The sequence below is a fragment of the Gossypium arboreum genome, chromosome 5, assembly GCF_025698485.1.
Source record: "Gossypium arboreum isolate Shixiya-1 chromosome 5, ASM2569848v2, whole genome shotgun sequence".
Classification (NCBI taxonomy): domain Eukaryota; kingdom Viridiplantae; phylum Streptophyta; class Magnoliopsida; order Malvales; family Malvaceae; genus Gossypium; species Gossypium arboreum.
The window spans coordinates 6,409,067-6,436,664 of NC_069074.1; the positions used below are offsets into that span (position 1 = coordinate 6,409,067).

The 27,598-nt window shown below is 32.0% G+C and overlaps 1 long non-coding RNA gene across 1 annotated transcript; it reads right to left on the reverse strand.

Moving 5' to 3' along the window:
- Window positions 1-23,581: 23,581 nt before the first annotated feature.
- On the reverse strand, window positions 23,582-25,071 carry LOC128292940 (uncharacterized). The gene is made up of 2 exons (XR_008282930.1): window positions 24,928-25,071; window positions 23,582-23,858 (listed from the first exon to the last, which is right to left on the reverse strand). It is a non-coding gene; the product is annotated as an uncharacterized LOC128292940 (long non-coding RNA).
- Between the last annotated feature and the right edge of the window lie 2,527 nt (window positions 25,072-27,598).

Sequence of the window (27,598 nt, forward strand, 5' to 3'; positions counted from 1 at the left end):
TGCAGTATTCCTATCGTAATATAGACTATGCCACAATATTAAAATAAATTTTCTTTCTAGATCGGATTTGTGGTCACGAAACCACTATTCCGATTTTACTGAAAATGGGCCATTACATGAAATGTGATAGATGATGATTGTGTGATGTTTGAGGGTAGTAGGTATTATGAGTATCAAATGGTTGATTTGTGAATGATAGTTTGCTAGTGAATCTAGGCATTAATGCATATTTTAGATTGGTCATTGTTGATGTGTTAAGAAAGTAAGGTTTGGTATGATTTTGGATGGCATGTTGTGGGTATTTATATTTGATATTGGTTGGTGTTGGAAATGGTATGAAATATGCTTGAATGAAGTTGATTGAATGCCTATTATACGCTATGTTTTGTGCCATTTGAGTTGGGTGTAGGTGTGCACAAGTTTGGCTGACAAATTGGCTTGGTAAATAGCATATCTTCGTTCATACGGCCTAGCACACGGGCGTGTGGCTTGGTCGTGTTACACCCAGTTTTCACATGGGTTGGTCACACGGATGTATGGTTGGACGTGTGGTGCAAGTCAGTATACTCCCTAGTTTTGGCACGGCCTAGCACAAGGTCTGAACACGAGCGTGTGTGGCCATTTCGAAGGGCACACGGGCTAGACACACGCGTATGTGGTGTAACACCCCTTACCCGTACCCGAGACCGGGATAGGGTACGAGGCATTACCGGACAAACATACAAACATCCTATTAAAATACGAGCTATAAAATTTCATTTTTAACAATAGTATTACTTATTCTTACCTTACACCTTTACATTAGAATATGGTCACATCTAATGATCATAATTTATTCACTACATAAGCATGACATATCATATAGCAATGGATCAAGCATGCATAAACAATTAGGTTTACAACCCAATGGTCGAATATAAACCATATCACATGGGTATATACGATTTAACCATCATAAGCCAATACGTTTGGCCAAACCATACTAACAACTATCATAAAGACGAAGTCTCTATACATGCCACTCACTTGAAAACACTTGAAATTTATCGACGCTTCATATCAACGTTCTGATAGTGTGATGCTGCCTCCGACAATCTCCAACCCCAAGCCGACCTGCCAATACTAAAAGAAATGGAGAAGGGGGTAAGCTTTATGCTTAGTAAGTCCATATGAAATTAATAAGCAATTTACCAATATGTTTCCTTAGGTAAAACAACTATAATTACTCTTTTATTCATATTCTGGTCAAGCTGTCTACTCGAATCATAGTCGGTAATTTATTTATAACTCGAGTTACAGTATTCCAAATTAAGATCAGTTAATTTTATCAGAAACTAGACTCACATATATTCTTACCATAAAAATTTTAGAATTTTTGGTTGGGCCAATTAATACAGTTTATTCATTAAAGTCTCCCCTATTTCGCGGATCAGCAGCTCTAACCACTCTTCACTAAAATTTAATTATATTTTGCCACCAAATTCAAATGAGATTATCATTTCTTTCTTCTGAAACAAATTCAATAAGGAATCCAACCATATAAATTATGTTCCTTAAATATTTTTGTACAATTTTTAATGATTTTTACAATTCAGAACAGGGGATCACGAAATCAGTCTGAATCAGTCTAACAAAAATATAAATATCTCAAAATATAAAATTCCTTTGTTTTCTATGTTTCTTTTATAGGAAAACAGATTCAATTAACTTTAATTCCATATCTCATTTCATTTCTAATTCAACTTCTACCATTTTTGGTGATTTTTTGAAGTCACTCCCCTGCTGTTGTTTTAGACTGTTTATCCCAAATTTCATTCCTTCACTAAAATTTCTTATTATCAACTTTCAAGATAATACTTATCCATATTCATCTTATCAAAAATTCAATCACATATCTAACTCATAATTCAAAACTTATATATCCATATTCCGGTATTATCCAACATACTTTTTTACGTTAAATTTCATTTAGCAAACTTGTTTCTCCTGGTGAACACTTCGGAAAGAAACAATATCCGGTGGTTTTAACACATAGCTCCACCTTCTGTAATTAATGCCCAACTTAGTGGTATATGCACATAGCACCAGACTATTGGGCTAACACTTAATTTTGGCATACACACTTAGCGCCACTTTTCAAATTAACATGTATAACGTGGCATATCCACTTAGCACCACGTTACATGTTTAACCGTGGTATATCCACTTAGCACCACGTTAATGAATCAATATATGTAACCGTGGCATATCCACTTAGCACTACGTTACATGTATCAATATATGTAATCGTGGTATATCTACTTAGCACCACGTTACACGTATAACCGTGGTATATCCACTTAGCACCACATTACATGTATCAATATATGTAATCGTGGTATAACCACTTAGCACCACATTACACGTATAACCGTGGTATATCCACTTAGCACCACGTTTTTCCATTCCGAAGGTTCAACCAAGATTTCCTCATTTAATCTCAATTCATCAACCACAAATCACCGTTTGTGTCCATTAATTGAACAATACTAAAACTTATATCACATGTCACAAAATAAAATATTATAACATAATAAAACAATACATTATTTACATATAAACTTACATCTCATATACTATCAAAGGAATAACATTAAAATACACATTGCATTATTAAAAATCATATGAACTTACCTCGTATACGAAATGGCCATTTTTACCATTTAAGTCCACTATTTGGTATTTTCTCGATTTTAGCCTAAATCTCAATTTTCTTGATCTAACATTACAAATATAGCTCATTTACTACTCACATTATTCAAATGGGTCCATAAATCATATTTTTACAAATTTTCATTTTGACCCCTAAACTTTTGCATATTTATACTTTTGCCCCAAGGTTCGAAAATTAAACTTCATCCTATTTTCTTATATTTTATGACATGCTGATCATTTTTCCCTTCTATGGAAACATCAAATTCTCACTCTAGCATGTACTTATGAACATTAGGTATTTTTACCGATTATGTCGTTTTACTCGTTTTCACGTAAAATCGCTTAGAAAAAGTTATTTAACACAATTTCAAGCTTCATATTCTACCATTAAACATCAAAATACATGCATATCATTCAGGGGTAAATTTTTAAACATAAATCCTAGCTCAAAATAATGGTAGAAATGAGCAGATCATGTTATCGGGATTTCAAAAATACATAGAACATTAAAAACAGAGCTCGGAATCACTTACTATTAAGCTTGGAAGCTTGGAAAAATCCTAAACATGACTGCTCTTGGTACATTCTGCTGTAGCAAGAAGAAAGGGACACATTTGGAGTTTAAAATTTGTCTTTTAATTCATTTTACCCCTAAATAACCAAAATGCTCTTTTTACTATTCTTTCAAATTTTACCCAACCAAGGCCATTTTTGTCCAACAAGTTATACAATGGTTTAATTAACATTTAAGGACCTCCCATTTAAAATTTCATGACAATTAGACACCTCTAACATGTAAAACTCAACTTTTTCACTTTTTATAATTTAGTCTTTTTTACTAAATTGAGTGTCCAAACGTCGAAATTTTCGAAAGAAATTTTCATGAAATCATTCCGTGAAATTTTATACCATAAAAATATGATAAAAATGAAATTTTTCTTATCGGATTTGTGGTCCCGAACTACTGTTCTGACTAAGCCCAAAATCAGGATGTTACATGTGGTCTGGCCATGTAAGACAAGTTAGAGAGTTACACGGGTTAAGACATGGGCTGGGACACAACCATGTGAACCTATTTCAAATGTCCACACAGCCTGAGACATAGGCATGTCTCTTGGCCGTGTGGAACACACAGTCAGGGCACACGAGTGTGTGGCCCCTACAGTTTGAAAATTTTTCTAAGTTTTCGAAAAGTTTCCTAAGTTATCGGTTTAGTACCAAACCACTCCCAAAGCATGTTTTAAGCCTCGTAGGCTCGCATTAGGGACATTATGTTTGATGTTGATTGACGATTGCTTGAAATGTTTAAATGTTGGAAAAATGTATGTTTAATTGTGTATTATATTCGGTAATACTCCGTAACCCTATTTTGGCGTTGAATACATGTTAGGGTTGTTACAAAGTGGATGTTCAATGCCTCTTTAAGAGGAAACCTAAGGAAGATTTGGGGCCAGGGGGTTCTGTTTCATACAATAACCAGAAAGTTAGGGTTGGACCTTCGATTTCTCTATGCCTCGCAAGGTCCTCTGCCCAAGTCCATCAAGTTGCCTTTGGGATCATTAGTTAATACTTTATAGGAAAGGCTTCGAGAAGTGACAATTTATTAGGTTAAGTAGTAGGTAGACCACCTACTAGTCTTGTAAGAATGTAGAGAAAACGAATGAGCCTAATGCCCCGAAGCTAGGATAAGCCTTATGTTCAATACATGATATCTGGTGTCTATCATGCTTGAGAATTGCCTTGAGTGGTGCAAACAAGCTTGGCCCTTGGAGTTGCATTTGTGAGACATGCAACGGGCTAGAAGTGACTCTTAGTTGGCAGTGGCCAACGATCGAGCAATGCTTTTGGGTTCTGACAAATGAGATGCATCGAGTGAGCGTGGAATTGGTGTTCGGTTGTACCAAGCCTTGAGCCAAGATACCTTGCAACTTGGACCATCATGGTCAATGCTCAAGATCATCAGTAGAGATTATGCTGGAGACCTCTCGTGAGCATGAGTGCCAAATGTACGACAAAAGTGGGTGTCCTTCCTTAAGCTAAGCAATTGTATGTGAATGGCTTCGTAAGGTCAGATCAAGTAAGAGACCTTTGAGACAAGGCAGCAATGAAAACTACGATAATATACGAAAAAGGACATGAAAAAGGTTAATAATGGATAAGAGTAGTCATGGTTCCGCACGGGATCATACTACTCGGGTTAAGGAAATAGTGGTCAGTGACATATGGTATCAAAGCTATTTTTGTCACATTCTTGAGGCAGGATGATGACTTGAGTAACATGCTTGTGTGCATAGGGCTTGAGTTAACTTGGATAAGCCTTGATCCGATTGAGTTTGCTCAAAGGTAGCCTTGAGACGTGCATGTGACGTTGCCTTGAGAAAAGCTTTTTTGTGTACCAAGTTGGCTTGTATGGCCTTGAGATGGCTTGAAAAAATCTTATTGAAAACAAGTTGGCTTATGTAACCTAGAGATGTAATGAAAATGGCTTCAGTAGAGTTGTGTTGTGATTAAGATGGCTTTAAGAAGCCTCGTAGGAATGAGTTGGCTCTTAGTTGACCTGGGGCGAGCATTAGAGTCCATCCACACTTAGTGAATATTGTTGCCATAAGTGGACTTATGAGTTGCCTTGATGGCAAGTGAATGAGTCAATAGACGATAATGTTAAGGGCATTGTTGCATTTGTGGTACACCTTGTATGGTGTATGAGATAGGCCATGAAAGCTAATGAGGTAAGCCCCAAGGGACAAAATGTAACGACCCGAATTTTACGGTTATCGAAAAATATATTTTTAGGTCTCCGTTTCTGAAAAATAGATTCGTAAATATTTATTAAAAATATTTGTGAAGTTAATCGAGTGATTAATTAGGCTTTAATTAAGTGAATTTAGCTTAATTAAGAGTAATTAGGAAAAAAGACTAAATTGAATAAAGTGTAAAAGTTGAATTATAGATTAAAAGAAAGTATAAAGGGCTAAAATGACAATTAAGCCAATTCATAAATATGAGGCGGCATAAGTTGATTGAATTGAAGATATTACATGATATTTAATTAAAAATTATTAATGTTTAATATTAAATTATAAATTATAAAAATTATTATTATATTATGAAATAAGTTAAATAAAGACAAATGTATGGTAATGATTTAATACAAGTGTATTAATTAAAATACATACAATTGTAATACATGTAATACCCCTACCCGTATTCATTGCTTAATAGGTGCGAGGCATTACCGAGTTTACTGAATTAATTTTTTTTATATTCAATATAGCCCTTTTATAAATATCTAACCTTCCCTGTAATATTAAATCGAGACCAATCCACATCAACCAAATCAATTCAACATATTTTCATGATAGATTCATGCATTTATATAAGATAACGTCATCACATATCTATAACCATGACTAATGGCTAACTTTACATTCATTTCACGTTAACATTTACTTTGTTAGCTTATACATGCCATTGATTTCCAAAATAAAGTTTCTTTATATACCGAAATCCACGAGGTTGACGATGTGATGTGTCTCCACCAAATCCGACCTCCGAGCTCTTAACACTACAAAACAGGGAAAAAGAAGCGGGTAAGCACTTTGTGCTTAGTAAGCTCATGTAACAAGAATTATACTTACCTAATATTTTCAATACAATATAATAAACATTCATATATCCATTCAATGCATTATTACCCTAACATGCACAAACTCAACATTCAAGTTAGTACAATAATTTCCATGTATCAATAATATATATATACCATGATTGATGTACTCATCAATACCATGATTTTCATTCCTTATTATTTTTCATATTTATTCCATTGAATTTATCGGAATTTCGATGGATTTTCAGAGGTACACTTTTAGTGTACAATTCCAGGTCCATCAATTCATATTCATGTGCGCACATTTCCATTTCAGAGAGCACACTCCCTCAAACCTCAACCTTGCGGTGGGATTACGGTCGAGCTAAATCCACGATTGTCGGGATTACCGGTCCGAGCTAAATCCAGCAACGACAATTACTCTAATGAGCTTGGATCTGAATTACAGTCAGGCTAAATTGAGACCCTAATTCGGATTACCCGTCCGGACTAAATCCATTTTACACATATTCTTCTAGAGGGCTATATCAAGATAGGATCACCCGTCCGGGCTAGATCCTTTTTACCGTCAATTCCTTTTCAGAGATCCATCAAATTTTCCTTTCATTCAAACGGGATTTCTTCCCATTTTATCAAATATATCAATGTTTCATTAATTTTCATACAATGAACACTCAAATCATATTCTCATCAATAACATACAATCTCAAGCATTTCAGAATATAATTCAAGTTACACGAACTTACCTTGATACTTGTTTGTAAACAGTAAAAATCTATTAATCCCGAACTTTTTCCTTTCCTCGATCTAACTTCGTATTTGAATCTTCTGGATCTAAATAAATAAATTTAATTATCAATTTAATACATTTCATGTTCATATGCAACATTCTCTATAATTCAACTATTATTTATAGTTCATTTAAAGCTGTCTACTTGAGTCATAGTCACTAAATTATTTATAACTTGAGCTACGGAACTCAAAATTAAGATCCGTTAATTTTCCCTGAAACTAGACTCATATATATTTTTACCATAAAATTTTCATAATTTTTGGTTTAGCCAATAAGTACAATTTATTCTTCAAAGTCACCCATGTTCTGTTGTCTAACAGTTCTGACCCTTCTTCACTAAAAATAAATTATCTATTTATACAGAATTCAAATGATGTTCTTGTTTGTTTCTATTAAAAATAGACTCATTCAGAATTCTAGAAATATAAATTTAAGTCCCTAATTATTTTTATTCAATTTTTTATAATTTTTTCAAAGTCAGAACAGGGGAACCCAAATTCATTCTGATCTTGTCTCACAAAATTCATTATATCTCAAAATTTACAAATCCATTGCTTACAATATTTCTTCTATGAGAAACTAGACTCAATAAGCTTTAATTCCATATTTTGTTCATCTTCTAATTCGATTCCTACAATTTTTGGTGATTTTTCAAAGTTAGTCTACTGCTGCTGTCCAAACTGTTTTAGTGCAAGCTGTTTATTACGATTTTTCCCCTAAGCTTTTAATAAATGATAATTTAGTCCCTACTCAATTAGCCTCTCAATTAAGCTGATTTTTCTCAATTAACATTTTATTCTATCACCTTAAACTAGTTTACAACCTTTAGGAATCAGAATTTCAGAAATAGACTTTAATTCCAAACATTTTCACAATTAGGTCCTAAAAATCAATTTCCATTGAAATTGCCTAATAAAATCATCTCATAAACAAATTAAAGCTTTAATTTCATTCTATTTCATAATAAACTTACAGCACTCAACCATGGTGACTTTAAATTTCATCCATGAAATCAAAAACTAATGAATTTAATAGTAGGATCTAGTTGTAAAAGTCTTAGAAACACAAAACTTACAAGAAAAAGGCAAGGATTAACTCACTTGGTGCAAAAATTATGAAATACCAGCTTAGATAACCCTCCTATGGCGTTTTTAGCTGCTGGAATTGAAGAGAAATGAAGAGAAATCTAGATATTTCCTATTTAGTCCTAGTTTTATTTAGTTAATTTTGCAATATTCTAATTTTACCCTTAATTTATCAATTTTTCTGTTGATTTCATACCCTTGCCGTCCAGCCCATATAAATTTTGGGTCTAATTTCCTTTTAAATCCTTTCTCATTAGACTCTTAAGCTATTTAATCACTCTAGCAACTTTTACACCTATTACAATTTAGTCCTTTTCATTTAATTGACTACCCAAACATTAAAATTTCCTAACAAAATTTTAATACCACATTAATAAAATTTCATAAATATTTATAAAATTATTTTTACTCGGTTTTACGAGATAGAGGTCCCGATACCTTATTTTACCCAATTTCTTCAATAATTTCTTTTTCTAACTAATCACTAAATTGATAAAATTTTCCTATCAATATTTTCATACGATTTTCCTATCATATAAATTTTCAAGCAAAAATATTGAAATAAATTTCTCTTTAAATCGGATTTGTGGTTCTGAAACCACTTTTCGATAACATTGAATTTACGCCATTACAACTCTCCCCTTTTAAGGATTTTCGTCCTCGAAAATCTTACCAAGAAGAGGTTTGGGTATTGTTTCCTCATTGCCTCCTCCGGTTCCCATGTTGCTTCCTCAATCCCATGCTTTTGCCACAATACTTTCACCAAATTTATCTTTTTATTTCTAAGCTCTTTTGTCTCCCGTGCTAATATCTTGACCGGTTTTTCACTGTAAGTCATATCCGGTTATATCTCTACTTCTGTCGGAGAAATAACATGTGAAGGATCTGATCGATATCGTCGTAACATAGATACATGAAAAACATTATCGATTCTATCAAGTTCCGGTGGTAATGCCAATCGATAAGCGACCGGTCCAATTCTTTCTATGATTTCATAGGGCTGATAAATCTTGGACTCAATTTACCCTTTCGATCAATCGAAGAACTTTCTTCCAAGGAGACACTTTCAGAAATACCTTGTCACCGACTTGAAATTTAATCTCTTTTCGCTTAAGGTCGGCATATGATTTTTGACGATCGGAAGCTGCTTTTAGACTATCTCGAATAACCTTTACTTTTTCTTCATTTCCGGATCAAATCAACCCCATGTATCTTCCTTTCATTGAGCTCATCCAATATAACGGTGTTCTACATTTTCTACCATACAAAGCTTCATACGAAGCCATTTTAATACTAGATCGATAATCGTTATTGTAAGCAAATTCAATCAAAGGTAGATACCTCTCCCAATTACCTTCAAACTCTAGTATACAACATCGGAGAATATCTTCCAATACTTGAATTACACGCCAGATTGACCATCCGTCGAGGATGAAATGCGATCTTGAAATACAACCGAGTACCCAAGGCTTCTTGCAATTTGTCCCGAAACGAGATGTAAATCGGGATCTCTATCGATATAATGGAGACAGGCACTCCATGTAACCTGACAATCTCAGATATGTACAGTTCAGCTAGTTTATCTAAAGAATAATCCATACGTACCGGAATAAAGTGAGCTGATTTTGTTAATCGATCAACAATCACCCAAATAGCATTTTTTTTCCTCGGAGACAAAGGTAGCCCCGATACAAAATCCATAGTGATTCTTTCCCATTTCCATTCCGGTATAGTAATTGGCTCAAGTAACCCGAAGGTACGATGTTCACTTTAACTTGTTGACATATTAAACACCTTGATACAAACTCAGAGATATCACGTTTTATTCCCGACCACCAGTACATCTTTTTCAGATCATTATACATTTTATTACTCCCGGATGTACAGACATAGCACTCTTGTGGGCCTCGTGTAGAATCTTACAGATGAGCTCAATTCGAGGTATACATACCCTACCTCGAATAATAAACAATCATCGAACCAATCAAATTCGAATCATTACGACTCACATCTGTGCCCGTTTAACTGTAACTTCTCATCATTCTTCCGAGCTTCACATATTTGCTGTAAAAATGTCGGTTTAGCTCTCAATTCAGCTAGGATTGAACCATCATCATCAATGATAACAGGTATTCATAGCTCGTAAAAGCAAACAGAGATTTCCTACTCAAAGCATCACTACAACATTAGCCTTACCGGATGGTAATCAATAATCAAATCATAGTCCTTTATCGCCAAGCTACTGCTATTGTCTCAAATTCAAATCTTTCGTGTCATCAAATATTTCAAGCTTTTATGATCAGTATAAATATGACATTTCTCACCGTACAAGTAATGCCGCCATATCTTGGTATAAATACAATAGCAGCTAATTCAAGATCATGTCTTGGGTAATTTCTTTCATGTGGTTTAAGTTGTCTTGAAGCATAGGCTATTACTTTACCTTCTTGCATCAAAACACAACCTAAACCATTTAATGAGGCATCACTATAAATAACAAATTCCTTACGGTTAAGTTGCACTAATACTGTGCTTTCATTAATAGGTCTTTCAATCGGTTGAAACTTTGTTGACATTCATCATCCACTCGAACTTTACATCTTTACGCAATAATCGAGTCATTGGAGAAGCTATCGAGAGAATCCTATACAAATCTCCGATAATAACCACTAAACCTAAGAAACTTCTAACTTCGAAACATTCTTCTGTGGACTCTAATTGACAATAGTGAGATTTTACTTGGATCTACCTCGATGCCTTGGCGAATACAATGTGTCCAAGAAAACTCACTTCGAAGCCAAAATTCACATTTACTTGAATTTAGCATACAACCGCTTCTCTCGTAGAATTTGCAACACAATTCTCAAATGTTCGCATGTTCTTCTTCATCCCGAGAATAAACCAAAATATCATCAATGAATACTACTACAAATCTGTCTAAGTACGGTCAAAATATCCGGTTCATCAAATCCATGAATACTGCAGGTGCATTAGTTAGCCCAAACGGCATAACTAGAAACTCATAATGCCCGTACCTGGTTCTAAAGGCTGTTTTTGGCACATCTGACTCTACCCGTAATTGATAATAACCTGATCGAAGATCAATCTTTGAAAACATAGTAGTACCTTTCAGCTGATCAAATAAATCATCAATCCGGGGTAACAGGTACTTATTCTTTATGGTTACTTTATTAAGTCGCCAGGTAGTCGATACACAATCTCAAAGACCCATCTTTCTTTTCACAAAGCAATGGAGCACCCCAAGGTGAATGACTCGGTCGAACAAAACCCCATCAACAAGCTCCTGCAATTGTGTCTTTAACTCTTTTAATTCTATAGGAGCCATCTGGTACGGAGCTATGGAGATCGGAGTAGTTCCCGGAATCAAATCTATAGAAAATCTCACTTCTCTTTCTGGTGGCAATCCTGGTAATTCTTCTGGAAACACATCGAAAAATTCACATACCACTGGAACTTCCTGTATCTTTGACTCAGATACCTTGGTGTCGAGTACATAAGCCAAGTAAGCATCATACCCCTTTTTGACATACCTCATCGCCATTATCAAATCATATCGATAACCCTCCGTCGATCGATTTAACCGGAACAATTCACCATTCTGACATTTTAGCACAATATATTTTTGTTTACAATTTACTACCACATCATGCTGGGTTAACCAATCCATACCCAATATCACGTCAAATTCATCAAATGGCAGTAACATCAAATCAGCCGGGAAATAATAACCTCTTACCATCAGTGGACAATTTTTACAAATTTTATCCACTAACACAGACTGGCCCAGGGGGTTCGAGACTTTAACCACAAATTCAGTAGGTTCAACAAATAAATTTTTAACAATTGCAAGTTTAACACATATATATGAATGCGTAGAACCAGGATCAATCAATGCAGTAATATCAGTATCAAGTAAAGAAAATGTACCAGTAATAACATCGGGTGCTGAAGCATCTTTTCTGGCACGAATGGCATATGTCCTAGCAGGTGCTCGTACCTCAGGCCTACCTATAGTATCTTTTGTAGCTCCTCGACTACCACTGACATTACCGGATGGTCGAGGTGGTCTGCCCCTCGAAACTAGATTACTCGGCTTCGATATATGTTCAACTTCTTTTTCAACCCTTTCTGGACAATCTCTGAGGAAATGGTCAAAAGAACCACATCGGTAACAAGCCCCACTCTTAAATCGGCATTCACCAAAATGAGATTTATTACAGTACTGGCATACTGGTTTAGGAGTGCCAACACTGCCAACACTGGTCACTGATGGAGTAGAAGGCCTTGGATTAGTGCGTTGAGAGCCTCGTTCTTTGCCCGAATACCCAATGGCTGAAGTAGAACGATCCTAATATTTCTTCAATTTCTTTGAAGCAGAAAACTGGGATTTTCCCATCGGTCTTTTACTAAAAATTTGAGCTTCCCTCTCAGCCTGTTTCTTTTCTTTGCTCAATTCTTCTGCTTTATAAGCTCTATCTGCCAATGTAGCAAACTCTCGAATTTCAAGAATTCCGATCAGTAACTTAATGTCTTTATTCAACCCTTCTTCGAATCGTTTACACATTTCAACTTCTGACTGTACCCATTCTCGAGCATATTTACTCAATCGAACAAATTCTCTTTCATATTCAGATACTGATCTATTGCCCTGTTTTAGCTCAATAAGTTCTTTTCTTTTCTGGTCAAGGAACCTCTGGCTGATATATTTTTTTCGAACTCGATCGAAAGAATTCCCATGTAATTTCTTCTTCGAACAACTGAAGCTTTAGTATTCCACCAATGGTAAGTCGTATCTTTTAGCGGTGAGACGGCACATTTCGTACATTCTTCGGTGTACAAGATAATTCTTCCAGAACCCGAGTAGTATTTTCTAACCAGAATTCAGCCCGTTCGGAATCATCATCAACTGCTGCTCGAAATTCTTCGGCCTTATATTTTCAAATTTTATCTACTGGAGCTTTCCCTTTTCTGACAAATTCAGTACCTGTACCTTGTGGGATCTCGGGAACCGGTGAAAGAGCAGGAGGGGAGCTTGAACTTGTTTGCACTCTGAGGTTAGTTCTTAAGTATTGATTAAGCCATTCATTCATCATTTGAAAGAAGGCTATTTTTGCCTCCTCCCCTCGACCCTCTGTCTCGGGCCTTCTACTGCTAATTTCTTCTCTTTGTACTGAAGCCGGAGCATGACTCTCAGCTTCCTCAGATTGAGCTCGGTCGGATGACATTACTATAAGAAAACACATTTTAAATGGTCGGAGATATCACACTATCAATAATAATTTAAATGGCATGTATAGCTAATCCGTATTTGCTACATCGGTCCTAGAACCGCTAAACCGTAGCTCGATACCAATAAATGTAATACCCTACCCGTATTCATTCTTTGGAATAGGGTACGAGGCATTACCGGAGTTTACGAATTAATTTTTTTTTTTCAATTCAATATAGTAAACATTCATATATCCATTCAATGCATTATTACCCTAACATGCACAAACTCAACATTCAAGTTAGTACAATAATTTCCATGTATCAATAATATATATATATATACACCATGATTGATGTACTCATCAATACCATGATTTTCATTCCTTATTATTTTCATATTTATCCCGTTGAATTTATCGAATTTCGATGGATTTTCAGAGGTACACTTTTAGTGTACAATTCCGGTCCGTCAATTCATATTCATGTGCGACATTTCCATTTCAGAGAGCACACTCCGCGAACCTCAACCTTGCGGCGGGATTACCACCGAGCTAAATCCTCATAATATAAACTCATAGAGTATTGTCGAGATTACCAGTCCGGCTAAATCCCATAGCGACAATTACTCTAATGAGCTTGGATCTGAATTACCAATCCAGGCTAAATTCAGACCCTAATTCGGATTACCCGTCCGGACTAAATCCATTTTACACATATTCTTCGGGAGGGCTATATCAAGATAGGATCACCCGTCCGGGCTAGATCCTTTTTACCGTCAACTCCTTTTCAGAGATCCATCGGATTTTCCTTTCATTCAAACGGGATTTCCTCCCATTTTATCAAATATATCAATGTTTCATTAATTTTCATACAATGAACACTCAAATCATATTCTCATCAATAACATACAATCTCAAGCATTTCAGAATATAATTCAAGTTACACGAACTTACCTTGATACTTGTTTGTAAACAAGAAAAATCTATTAATCCCGAACTTTTTCCTTTCCTCGATCTAGCTTCAGATTTGAATCTTCTGGATCTAAATAAATAAATTTAATTATCAATTTAATACATTTCATGTTCATATGCAACATTCTCTATACTTCAACTATTATTTATAGTTCATTCAAAGCTGTCTACTTGAGTCATAGTCACTAAATTATTTATAACTTGAGCTACGGAACTCAAAATTAAGATCCGTTAATTTTCCCTAAAACTAGACTCATATATATTTTTACCATAAAATTTTCATAATTTTTGGTTTATCCAATCAGTACAGTTTATTCTTCAAAGTCACCCCTGTTCTGTTGTCTAACAATTCTGACCCTTCTTCACTAAAAATAAATTATCTCTTTATAAAGAATTCAAATGATATTCTTGTTTGTTTCTATTAAAAATAGACTCATTCAGAATTCTAGACATATAAATTTAAGTCCCTAATTATTTTTATTCAATTTTTTATAATTTTTTCAAAGTCAGAACAAGGGAACCAGAATTCATTCTGACCTTGTCTCACAAAATTCATTATATCTCAAAATTTACAAATCCATTGCTTACAATATTTCTTCTATGAGAAATTAGACTCAATAAGCTTTAATTCCATATTTTGTTCATCTTCTAATTTGATTCCTACAATTTTTGGTGATTTTTCAAAGTTAGGCTACTGCTGCTGTCCAAACTGTTTTAGTGCAAGCTGTTTATTACCATTTTTTCCCTAAGCTTTTAATAAATGATAATTTCGTCCCTACTCAATTAGCCTCTCAATTGAGCTGATTTTTCTCAATTAACATTTTATTCTATAACCTTAAACTAGTTTACAACCTTTAGGAATCAGAATTTCAGCAATAGACTTTAATTCCAAACATTTTCACAATTAGGTCCCAAAAATCAATTTCCATTGAAATTGCCTAATAAAATCATCTCATAAACAAATTAAAGCTTTAATTTCATTCTATTTCATCATAAACATACAATCATAAACTTACAGCACTCAACCATGGTGACTTTAAATTTCATCCATGAAATCAAAAACTAATGAATTTAATAGTAGGATCTAGTTGTAAAAGTCTTAGAAACACAAAAATTACAAGAAAAAGGCAAGGATTAACTCACTTGGTGCAAAAATTATGAAATACCAGCTTAGATAACCCTCCTATGGCGTTTTTAGCTGCTGGAATTGAAGAGAAATGAAGAGAAATCTAGATATTTCCTATTTAGTCCTAGTTTTATTTAGTTAATTTTGCAATATTCCAATTTTACCCTTAATTTATCAATTTTTCTGTTGATTTCATACCCTTGCCGTCCAGCCCAAATAAATTTTGGGTCTAATTTCCTTTTAAATCCTTTCTCATTAGACTCTTAAGCTATTTAATCACTCTAGCAACTTTTACACCTATTACAATTTAGTCCTTTTCATTTAATTGACTGCCCAAACATTAAAATTTCCTAACGAAATTTTAATACCACATTAATAACATTTCATAAATATTTATAAAATTATTTTTGACTCGGTTTTACGAGATAGAGGTCCCGATACCTTATTTTACCCAATTTCTTCAATAATTTCTTTTTCTAACTAATCACTAAATTGATAAAATTTTCCTATCAATATTTTCATACAATTTTCCTATCATATAAATTTTCAAGCAAAAATATTGAAATAAATTTCTTTTAAATCGGATTTGTGGTTCTGAAACCACTTGTTCGATAACATTGAATTTACGCCATTACAATACATGTATTATTCAATTATAAGATATTTATTATTTATTTTTTAAGTAAAAGATTATTATTAGATAATTAATTGAATTATAAGATTTTTTTACAAGTGTATGGTATAGATGATATTGTACATTTGAAAATAAAATATATTAGTACATTTGTAATATTATTATTTGTTGTTAAATAGATTTTATTAAATAAATAAGATAATTGACAAATATATGGTAAATTTTATACAAGTGTAATAACATAAATATGTACAAATGTAATTAAATAATTGATTTACTTAAAATTTAAGCATAAGATATTTTATATTAATTATTAAATAATTAAAATAATAAAGTAAATAAAATAAAGTACATAAAGAAAGAAAGGAAAGAAAAAAAAGAAGAAAAAGAGCAGAAGCTTGGCTGAAAGTGGGAAAGAAAGAATAAGAAAGAAAAAGAAAAGGAGAAACTAGGATTTGGAAGCTTCGAATTTAAATAGGTAAGTCAATTAAGTCCTTTTCTTTTAATTTTGATGTTTTAGAAGTTTTAGAACAAAGTTTTGTAGAAATTAAGTTGAGATTTTGGAAGTTCTTAGGTTTTTTAGTATAGTTCATGTTGAATAAATGATTGAATTAGGGATTAAATTGATAGAATTCTTATTTAGAATTGATTAAAGGATTAAATTGTAAAGTAAGCTATAAGTTTTGTGTCTGAAGGACTAAATTGGAAGAAATTTGAAATTAGGGTTTTATCATGAACATTTGATATTTATGTTGAATATGATAGAAAATTGAGTAGAAATAAAGTATGAATTGAGTTAGGAAAGTAAGTGAACTTAGTTAGGATCAAATTGAAAATAAGGTAGAAATTGAATAAAATTCAATTATTCAATATAAATTAGTGTTGTATTAATAGTATAAATTAACTTAATTTTTCATAGCTAACATCGCACCCGAGGCATCTATGAAGAAAGGAAAAGAAAAGGTGGACGAGGAGTAAACGGAGAAAAATTCACGGTTTGTATTTCTATAATCGAACTTAATATATAATTGTTGAAATTATTATTTAATATGTATGTTAAGTGCATTGAGATGAATATTTGAATTGGAGTAAACATTGGTTGGAATTGAAAGGTGAATTTAATTATTAATTGTTTTATTTTGATTAAATGTTATGGTAAGTAATTAAGGTAAGTATTAGTAATTGTTATTGAATTAAATTGATATGAATATGTGATGATTGTGAAATTTGAATATTTGTTATTTGAAAAGTAAATTGAATTGTATTGAATTGAAAATATATGTGATTAATTGAAATGTGTATTGGTTGAAAAATTGAAAGTGAATTGAAAACCCTATTAACAGTATTCGGGCTAAGTCGGATATGGTTGGCATGCCATAGGATTGGAAGTGTTCAGGGATATTTCGACTTTGTGTCGGTGAGACACTATAAGTGTCGCCTTACTGTTACTGTTCCGGATTCGTTCCATAGAGGTACTTTGTACCTTCATCATCTTCATATTGTTTCAATTTGTTTCGATGAGGTACTCGTGTACCGCCATCTTTATCATTATCATATTCTGATGTAATACCCGAAAATTTTTACAGTAAAATATTATCCGTGATACAGTAAAATAAGGAAATAAAGTGACAAAAAGGGAAATTTTGAGTTATGTCAATATTGGGAAGAATATTATGATATATTAATTCAATAAAGGACTAAATTGCAAAGATGAGAAAAGTCTTGTTGCACAAGAGTAAATACTTAAAATTTAAGCAGTTGAAGTGTAAATATAAAAAAGTTGAAGGACTAATGGTGCAAATATTTTAAGGGTGGAATGATCTAGAAACCAAGAAAAATTAATGAATTAGAACCAAATTGAATAGGTGAAAATTTATGAGGGATTAAATTGTAATTTTACCAAATTAAGTGATGACTCAAGGATGGAATTCTAAAAGATCATGAAGGGCAAAATGGTCAATTAGTAAGAGAGAGAATTCTAGAATGTAATGATTATGTTGATGATATTTTAAATTAATTAATTAGATAAATATTATTTTATTAATATTTTTATGAGATATTTATTATTATATTATTATTTTTTATTTAGTATAAAAGGAAGGAAAGATGAAGAATTATCATCATCTTTCCTTTCCCATGCAAATCAACGTTAGAGAAAAGAAGAAAATAAGTTTTCTTTCTTTACAATTTAGTCTTTCCACCAAAAATTTATTATTTTCACCTAAAATTTGAAAGAATTTCCATAGCCATCAAGAGAGAAAGATAGCAAGGAGACGATGGGGAGCAAGAATATCAAGTTGGATTCAATAAATAGAAGCTGGAGGAGAGAGAAAAATCAAGTTAAAGATTGAAGTCAATAAGAAAAGGTAAGAACATCAAGATTTCAATATATTTTTAAGTTTAATATTGTTGAAAAAGCATGGAATTGATGTTGATTTAGAGTTTTCTTATATATGGTCTTATGTTCTTGTCATGTTAGTGAAGAGAAAATAAGAGAAAGTGATGAGAAATAGTGTAGAAAAAGAAAATAAGGGTGTTATAAACATGGTAATTAATATCTTGCACTAAAACAGTTCTGGACAGTAGCAGTAGTCTAACTTTTAAAAATCACAAAAAAATTTATAAATCGAATTATAGGATGAATAAAATATTAAATTAAATCTTATTGAGTATAGTTTCTTATAGAATCAATTATGTAAGAAATGGAATTGTAAATCGTGAGATATAATAAATTTTATGAGACAAGGTCAGAATGATTTCGGGTTCCCCTATTCTGACCTTGAAAAATCATCAAAAATTGGATAAAAATAATTATGGGCTTAAATTTATATTTTTAGAATCTTGAATGAGTCTATTTTCAATATAAATAAACGGGAACATCATTCGAATTCTGTACGAGGAGATAATTAATTTTTAGTGAAGAAGGGTCACAACTATTAGACAGCAGAATAGGGGTAAATTTAAAGAATAAACTGTACTTATTGACTAAACCAAAAATTATGAAAATTTTATGGTAAGAATATATATAAGTCTAGTTTCAGGGAAAATTAGCGGATCTTAATTTAGAGTTCTAAAACTCCAAATATAAATAATATAGTGACTATGACACAAATGGACAGCTTGAATATTCATAAAAGTAAATAACAAAGATTATAGATAATGTTACTTACAAATATGTTATATACATTAAGGATGTGGAATGGAGAGGAAGAGGAGGAAAATATATATGAATATTCAGTTAGCATGGATAATTTGCATGTTTTAGGCTTAAGGACTAAATTGAATAAAAGTAAAACTTCAGGGGGTAATTTTGTAAAAATGTCAAAATGACCAATTTGAGGGGAATGAATTGTTTTATTATCTAAATTAATAAATTGAATGAAATTGTCAATTTAAGATCGGGTGAAAATTGGGAAAATGGTAAATTACCAAAATGTCCCTGAATCTTGATATTTCTACAATTTCGCTAGGTAAGTTCGTATAACTTGAATTATATTCTTAAATGCTTAACATGTATGTTTTTGATATGAATATGATTTGAATGTTCATTTTATGAAAATTGATGAAACATTAACATATTTGATAAAAAGGGGAAGAAATCTCGGTTGAATGAAAGGAAAATTCGATAGATCTCTGAAAAGGAATTGATGGTAAAAAGGATCTAGCCTGGAAAGGTGATCCTATCTTGATATAGCCCTCCCGAAGAATATGTATAAATGGATTTAGCCCGGACGGGTAATCCAAATCAGGGTCTAAATTTAGCTTGGACTGGTAATTCAGATCCAAGCTCATTAGAGTAGTTGTCGTTGTAGAGGATTTAGCCTAGGCTGGTAATCCAGACAATACTCTATGAGTTTATATTACAAGGGATTTAGCCTGGACTGGTAATCCCACTATAAGGATGAGGTTCGCAGGAGTGTACTCTCTAATATGAAATGTGTAAGACCATAGTTGAAAGATACTATGGCAACCTGATATGAAATGTGCAAGACCGTGGTTGAAAGATACCATGGCAACCGGATATGAAATGTGTAAGACCATGGTTGAAAGATACCATGGCAACGTGATATGAAATGAATAAAACCATGGTTGAAAGATACCATGGCAGCATGACGGGAAATGAATAAGACCATGGTTGAAAGATACCATGGCAGCGTGACATGAAATGAATAAGACCATGGTTGAAAGATACCATGGCAACATGACAGAAAATGAGTAAGACCATAGTTGAAAGACACTATGGCGTCATGTCAGAGATAAATAAGACCGTGGATGGGAGACGCGATGAGATCTATTAAACAATTGATATTTAGGTAATATGTATCAGATGACGAATGGTTATATGAAATGGTTGTGTGAAATGTTTACAAGAATTGGTCATATGGAAATTTATGTAAAAAATAGTTGTATGAAATAATTATGAAGATAGATAAACGAAATAAGAATAAGTACATGGAATATAATTTATGTTAAGTTTTATATAAACTTTACTGGAATAAATATGCATAAAATATATGGAAATGATGGAGCATGAAATATTGATATAATGAAATGATTGATATATACTTATGAAGAAACGGTAAGAGAATGATATGTTTCATGACATGTACATATGATTATCTTTGATATGTTGATGCAAGGAAATTATGTAAGTAAAGACAATTATTAAACTCAAGTGTGACATGTCGAGAAAATAAGTATATCAATGTTGAATTTATATGAAATATGTGCAAGTATACTAACAATGATGTTGTTTGACGCTTAGACAAGTGCCAAGCTATTGATTGAATGGTAACATGTTTAATTATAAGAAGCATTGAAATGGTAAGTACTTAGATAAAAATAAAATTTAAGATTTTGCGAAATTTTTTTTATGATCCCGATTTAATTCCGGTTGGTTTTTAATGTATGTTTGGGGCTTCGAGGGCCCAATAGAGAGACGTTGTGATTATTTTCAAAATATGAATAATAAATGACTCAGAATTATCTGAAAATGTTCAGTAAACTCCGGTAATGCCTCGTACCTATTTCGGCAATGGATACGGGTAGGGGGTGTTACATACGGTGTATTCCGGTTTCGGCCGATGAAACACTGTATGCTATCTTGGTGTGTGGGTTGGATCCGTGTATCCGTCCGAGTCCAAGTCATATTAATAGGGGTAAATAAAGGTACTGAATAATTAACTGCTACTGAATAACTGACTGTTACTGGATAACTGACTGCTACTATAAAAAAATTCTTACTTAATAATTGATTATTACTGAATAATTTATCGTTACTGAATAACTGACTGTTAAAAAGTGATTGAATTTTATTGAACAACTAATTGTTATTGAATGATTGAATGTTACTGAATGAAATTGAAAAATTGTTCGATACTGAAAATTATTTACTGATATTGAATTGTGAACAGAAGTATAAATGAGACATGTGAATGAAAATATTATTATTTAAATGATTGTGAATTTATTTTCAGAAGCTAATTGGGTTAATAGATGATAAAAATCGAATAAGTTATAAATGATTTATCTATGAATTGTATATGACATATGATTTTTAAGTGTTTGTTATATTTTCATTTTATTAAGTGTTCAGCCACTGAGTTCATACTCAGTGTATGGTTGTTTCCGTGCGCAGGTTAAGTTAAAGCTAGATCGTTGAATCAACATCCCAGGCCGATCCCGAACTCAATGAGGTAAAGCGTGTTAATAGTTGGTAATGGCATGTACCTAGGATGTTTTATGTATGTGTCATTTTGGATTGTTAATGTATTGATGAAATAAGTATAATTAAGCTTGGTAATGGTATATAATAGGACTTAACTAATTTAGTATGAATTTGAATCATATTGATAATATATGATAAGTGATTGGAATTGAGTATTGGATAATGTATAAAATGTCTAAATTTAGCAAGTTTTGAGCATATTTAAATGTGTTTAGATGGGTTGAACATAGGTATTTTATGTAAATTGTCCGATAGGTTCGGTAATGCTTCGTAACTCTGTTCCGGCAACAGTTTGGGGTTAAGGGGTGTTACAACATGAGTTTGAGCATTGGGACTAATTAAGTGCACATTTGGTTGTGGTGCAAAGAGCCTCGACTGGGGTTTGAGCATTCAAGTGTGCCTGTAACGTCCCCTAACCCTATACCGTCACCATAACAGGGTTACGAGACATTACCAGTCAGTACAGTCCAATTCCGGTCATTAATTAAAATAAATATTCACAAGCATCCTAGTTTTAAGATGTCGTCCCTTTAATGGGCGCTCGCGGTCCAATATGAACAGTAAATTCAATTCGGGACTAATTTAGAATCACTACGAATTCTTAGTAAATTTCAAAATTCATACTACATACCATTGCCAACCATAATTTACTCATTTCATCAATACTTCTATAACCTAAATGACTCTCATAAAACGTCCTAGGTACATGCCATTATCAATACTCAACATACTTTACCTTAATGAATTCGGGATCGTCTTGGGATGCTAATTCAACGTACTATCTTTACTTAACTCGCAAGACGAAACAAACCGTGACAATGAGTATGGTATACTCATGGTATTTCTATAATCCGAACAATTAATAATATAACAAATACTTAAGACCATAATAACAATTACAATTATTCAATTATTTATTCATAGATAAATTTCAACTACTTACCATATAAATTTTATACAAATCATATAATAAACACAATAACATAATTGTTCAATTCTTAACTAAATCCATTATTATTTACTCCATTCTTTCACTTACTACTCGGTATAGCTTCCTTAATTTACTCACAATTCAATATCATTAAACTATATTCAACTATACACTTATCAATCATATTTCATTTTAATTCATTTCAATAACATCAATTTCATTTATATCATATCAACTTACTATCCTCGATAGCTTTCAAGATATACAAGCGATTCATATATCTCAAATCACATTTCAATTCATCAAGTGGCATCATATATCATCAATTCGAACTCCAATCATTTCATGAACCTTTGGTTCATATTTTCAATTTCATATCTAAATTTTCAATTTTCAATTCAATTTCTCTTTTCATTTCAATAGCTTGATCAATCAAATTTATTCGATTTATCTTTCACTTATTTACCCCTATTAACAAACCCGGACTTTGACGGATACACGGATTCCAACCCAAACACACCAGTACGGCACATTGTGCCTAAAACGGTACATAGTACCTGATCAGAGTACGACACATAAAGTGCCTAAAACGACACACGAGGTGCCTGATACGACACACGAGGTGTCTGATACGACACGCGAGGTGCCTAAAATACGACACATAAAGTGCCTAATCGATAAAGCCGGCAAATCCCGTACACTTCCAGGTCCTATGGCATGCCAATTATATCCGACTTAGCCCGACTAGTTAATAGGGTATTTCAATTCTCAATTGACTTTCATTTTTATTCCAAGATTACTTTTCAATTAAAATTTTCGCATTCAAATCAATTTACAATTCAATTATACATACACATTCACCATTCAATTCAATTCTCATTCAACTCAAATATCAATACTTACCTTATAATTCACTTATTAAATATAGAATTGATATAAAACATTTAATAAAAAGTAATTTGAATTATAGTAATACAAACCGTGAATTTCTCGTTTTAATCCTCGATAGCTTTCTCCTTTTCTTTGTGCGCCGATGTCTTGGGTTCTTTGTTAACTACGAAAATAATAATAATTTATAATCATCAATATAACACAATTCAATTTAATCCATGAGCCTAAATATGCAAATTTAACCATTTTTATACACATAATTCCATTATTTACTTATATGTTCATTCAAAGCTGTCTACTTGAGTCATTGTTACTAAATCATTTATATCTTGAGCTAGGAAACTCCAAATTAAGATCCACTAATTTTCCCTGAAACTAGACTCACAAATATTCTTACAATAAAATTTTCAGAATTTTTGGTTTAGCCATTAAGTACAGTTTATTCTTTAAATTCACTCCTATTCTGCTGTTTGACAGTTTCGTCCCTTCTTCACTAAAAATTAATTATCTCACAGTACAGAACTCGGATAATATTCCTGTTGATTTCTCCTAAAAATAGACTCATTAGGGATTCTAAAAATATAACTTTAAGCCTATAATTATTTTTATTCAATTTTTGGTGATTTTCCAAAGTCAGAACAGGGGAACCTGAATTCATTCTGACCTTGTCTCACAAAATTCATTATATCTCATAATTTACAATTCAATTGCTTATATCGTTTCTTCTATAAGAAACTAGACTCAATAAGCTTTAATTTCATATTCTATTCATCTTCTAATTCGATTTCTATAATTTTTTTATGATTTTTCAAAGTTAGACTATTGCTGCTGTCTAAAACAGTTTTAGTGCAAAATGTTGATTTACTTTAATTTCAATTTAATCCTAACTAAATTCTCTTACTTTTCTATCTTAATTCATACTTTATTTCTATTCAAATTTTGTCCAAACTCATACTTAACTATTAAATTTTCAGCATATTTTCATAATTTCGAATTTATTTCCATTTAATCCCTAAAACTCAAAACTTATAGCTTAGTTTACGATTCAATCCTTTATTCAATTCCAATCAAAATTTCTATCAAATAAACCCCCAATTCCATCATTTTATTCAACATGAACCAAACTTAGAAATCTAATGACTTTCAAAATTTCTACTTAAAACAAGTACTATTTATCTCTAGGATTCCAAAAAAACTCAAAAATCATAAGAAAATAGGCTAAATTGACTTACCAAATTAACTTGGAACCTTTAAAACCCTATTTTCCCTTTTTCTTTTCTTTCTTTCTTTCTCCCCTGTTTCTTCTCAGTTTCGTTTCCTGCTATTCTGTTTCCTTCATTCTTTTTATTCTTTTGTTTCTTTCCTTTATTTCCTTTTTATTTACTTTACTTTTAATGATAATAATTTAATATATATTTTAACACATAAAAATCTCAGATTTTTATGTTTATGCCGCCTCATTTAGGACAAATGGCATAATACCCATTTTGGTCCTCTTCATTTTCTTTTAATCTACAATTTAACTTTCATTCTTTATTCAATTTAGTCATTTTTCCTAATTACTCTTAATTAAGCTAAATTCACCTAATTTAAACGTAATTAAACACATCGCTAAACTCATAAATATTTCTAGTAATTATTTCGAACTCGATTTACTAAGACGGAGGCCTGTTAATGTACTTTTCCGATGCCCGTGAATTTTGGGTCATTACAGTGCCTGAGTAATGCTAAAGCGATTTTGAGCTCCTTATGAGATGACTAACGGGTTAATGTTGCAAAAATTATTAAATAATAGTTACGAGACAATTATAATATTATATTAAATTTTAGTTTAATTAATTTATTGATTAGATAGTTAGTTGCGGTATAAGTGTTTTGATCCTAAAGTCAGTTGTGTTGAAAAATGAGGTATCGTGACCTCGTTTTCATAACTCGGGCTCATAAATGCTTTTATTAAATATTATGAATTTATTATATAGATGAATTAAATATTGGATAGGAAATTCCACCGAATCGATGGCTAATTAAGGTACAATGACTAAATCATAAAAGTGATAAAAGTTAATGCCATTGATTTTTATTTATTAAAAGGGCTTAAATGGTAATGAACCAATGTTTAAAGTGGCAATCAACAACTTTAGCATGCTAGTGGACGGTTTGGTAGTGGTTGAATTAATAAATTATAAATTTTAATTAAATTAATAATAAATGTATAAAACATGAAAATGAAATGTTGTCATCCATGCAATTCTTTGTCTTCTCCACTAAAACCAACAAAAAAGAAAGTAGGAAGCCATTGTTTGAATCTTTTAAGGTTCAACTCTATGTATGGTGCGTTTAAATTGGTTTATTTCTCGTAAATTTTATGTTTTTTAGATCATAGGAGTTCGGTTTAGCTAACTCGGGTGTTAGTTTTCAAAATATTTAAAGTTTATAAATGATATCATTGATGAATGCTTGATGAAATTGATATTATTTGGTTAAACTTGATGCTTAGATATGAAGAGGACTATTTTGTAAAGTGAAAATTGTTAATTTTTAGTATAAGGACTAAAACGTAAATATTTTGAAAGTGACATGAAAATTCTATAATTATTTATTTTAGATAGTTATAGAAGGATGAAATTGAAATTAGATTGAAAAATGAAGCTTAAAATTGAAAGTTATAACTATTTCAGTTTTAAGGGCTAAATCAAATAAAATATAAAACTTCATGGAATTGTTGTAAAATGAAATTGGGCTGGTATATGCTTAAAATAAACTGTTATAAGGCATTTTAAATTTGATAAATTGAAATGAATTATTAAATAGATCGAGGATTGAACCAGTCTGAGGATATTCGCGAATAGGGTAATTTTGTGGATTGGTCCTTGATATTGTAATTGTCGATGTCTTTGTCAAGTAAGATCGTATGGACTTACTTAACTAATTATTGATATGTCTATATTATTTTGTTTTTTTTATTAGTTAGAAATATTTTATATATGTATATATATATATATAGTTTTTGGCAAATGAGGTTGATTCATATAAATAGGCGGAGAGCCGGAGAAGGACAAAAGGAGGAGGAAGGTTACTCTAAAGATTAAGAAGGCTACGTGTAGATAATAACTGCTTAAGGTTGCTAACGAGGAAGAAGATCCCTTTCTCATTGTTATGGTGGGTGTTTATAAGTGAGGTCCTCTTATCTAATAGTGATGACATGGCAAGGTCATTATAGATTGATTATAATCATGGAGTGCATAGGGGACATGCATGGTGAGACCCATTATGTTATTCCTTTTGAAGTGGTATGAGGTTGTTATGCTTAAGTGGACCTCGATAGTCTCTAAAAGGAGAGTGTTTGCATTGAAAACGAGTGACTTGACCATAACAACAAATGGCTTTATGCTGGATATGTTCCTGCTACAGTCGGATAATCCCTATGAGAGGTAACTTGTATGGCAGGCTAAGCAGTTGATGATGATTAAAAGGATGAGAGGTGGAGAGCTATTTGTAGAAGTCTTTCCTATGCTTTCTTACAATGCCGCATGGGGTATAACAAGATTATAATATTATGTGATACTATTATTTATCATAATCTACAATATAATACTAGTTATATAAATGTATTAATATAGTAATAGTTATAAAATTTTCATTGTGATTTATAATTTAGGATGACTTGTTTTTATATAATTATATTAATAATCAGATTTATATATTTATGTGACTTTATGAATTTCAAAATATATTTTTATTAATTATTATATTTTAATATTACATTTTTCTTTTGATTTTAAACAAATTTGTAAATTTGTAAATTACATTGTCATAGATAATTTTTTATTAAAAGATCATGATTTGAAATTAAATTTAGTATAAATCACTTGTGATGAGTATAACACTAATTATCAAATTATT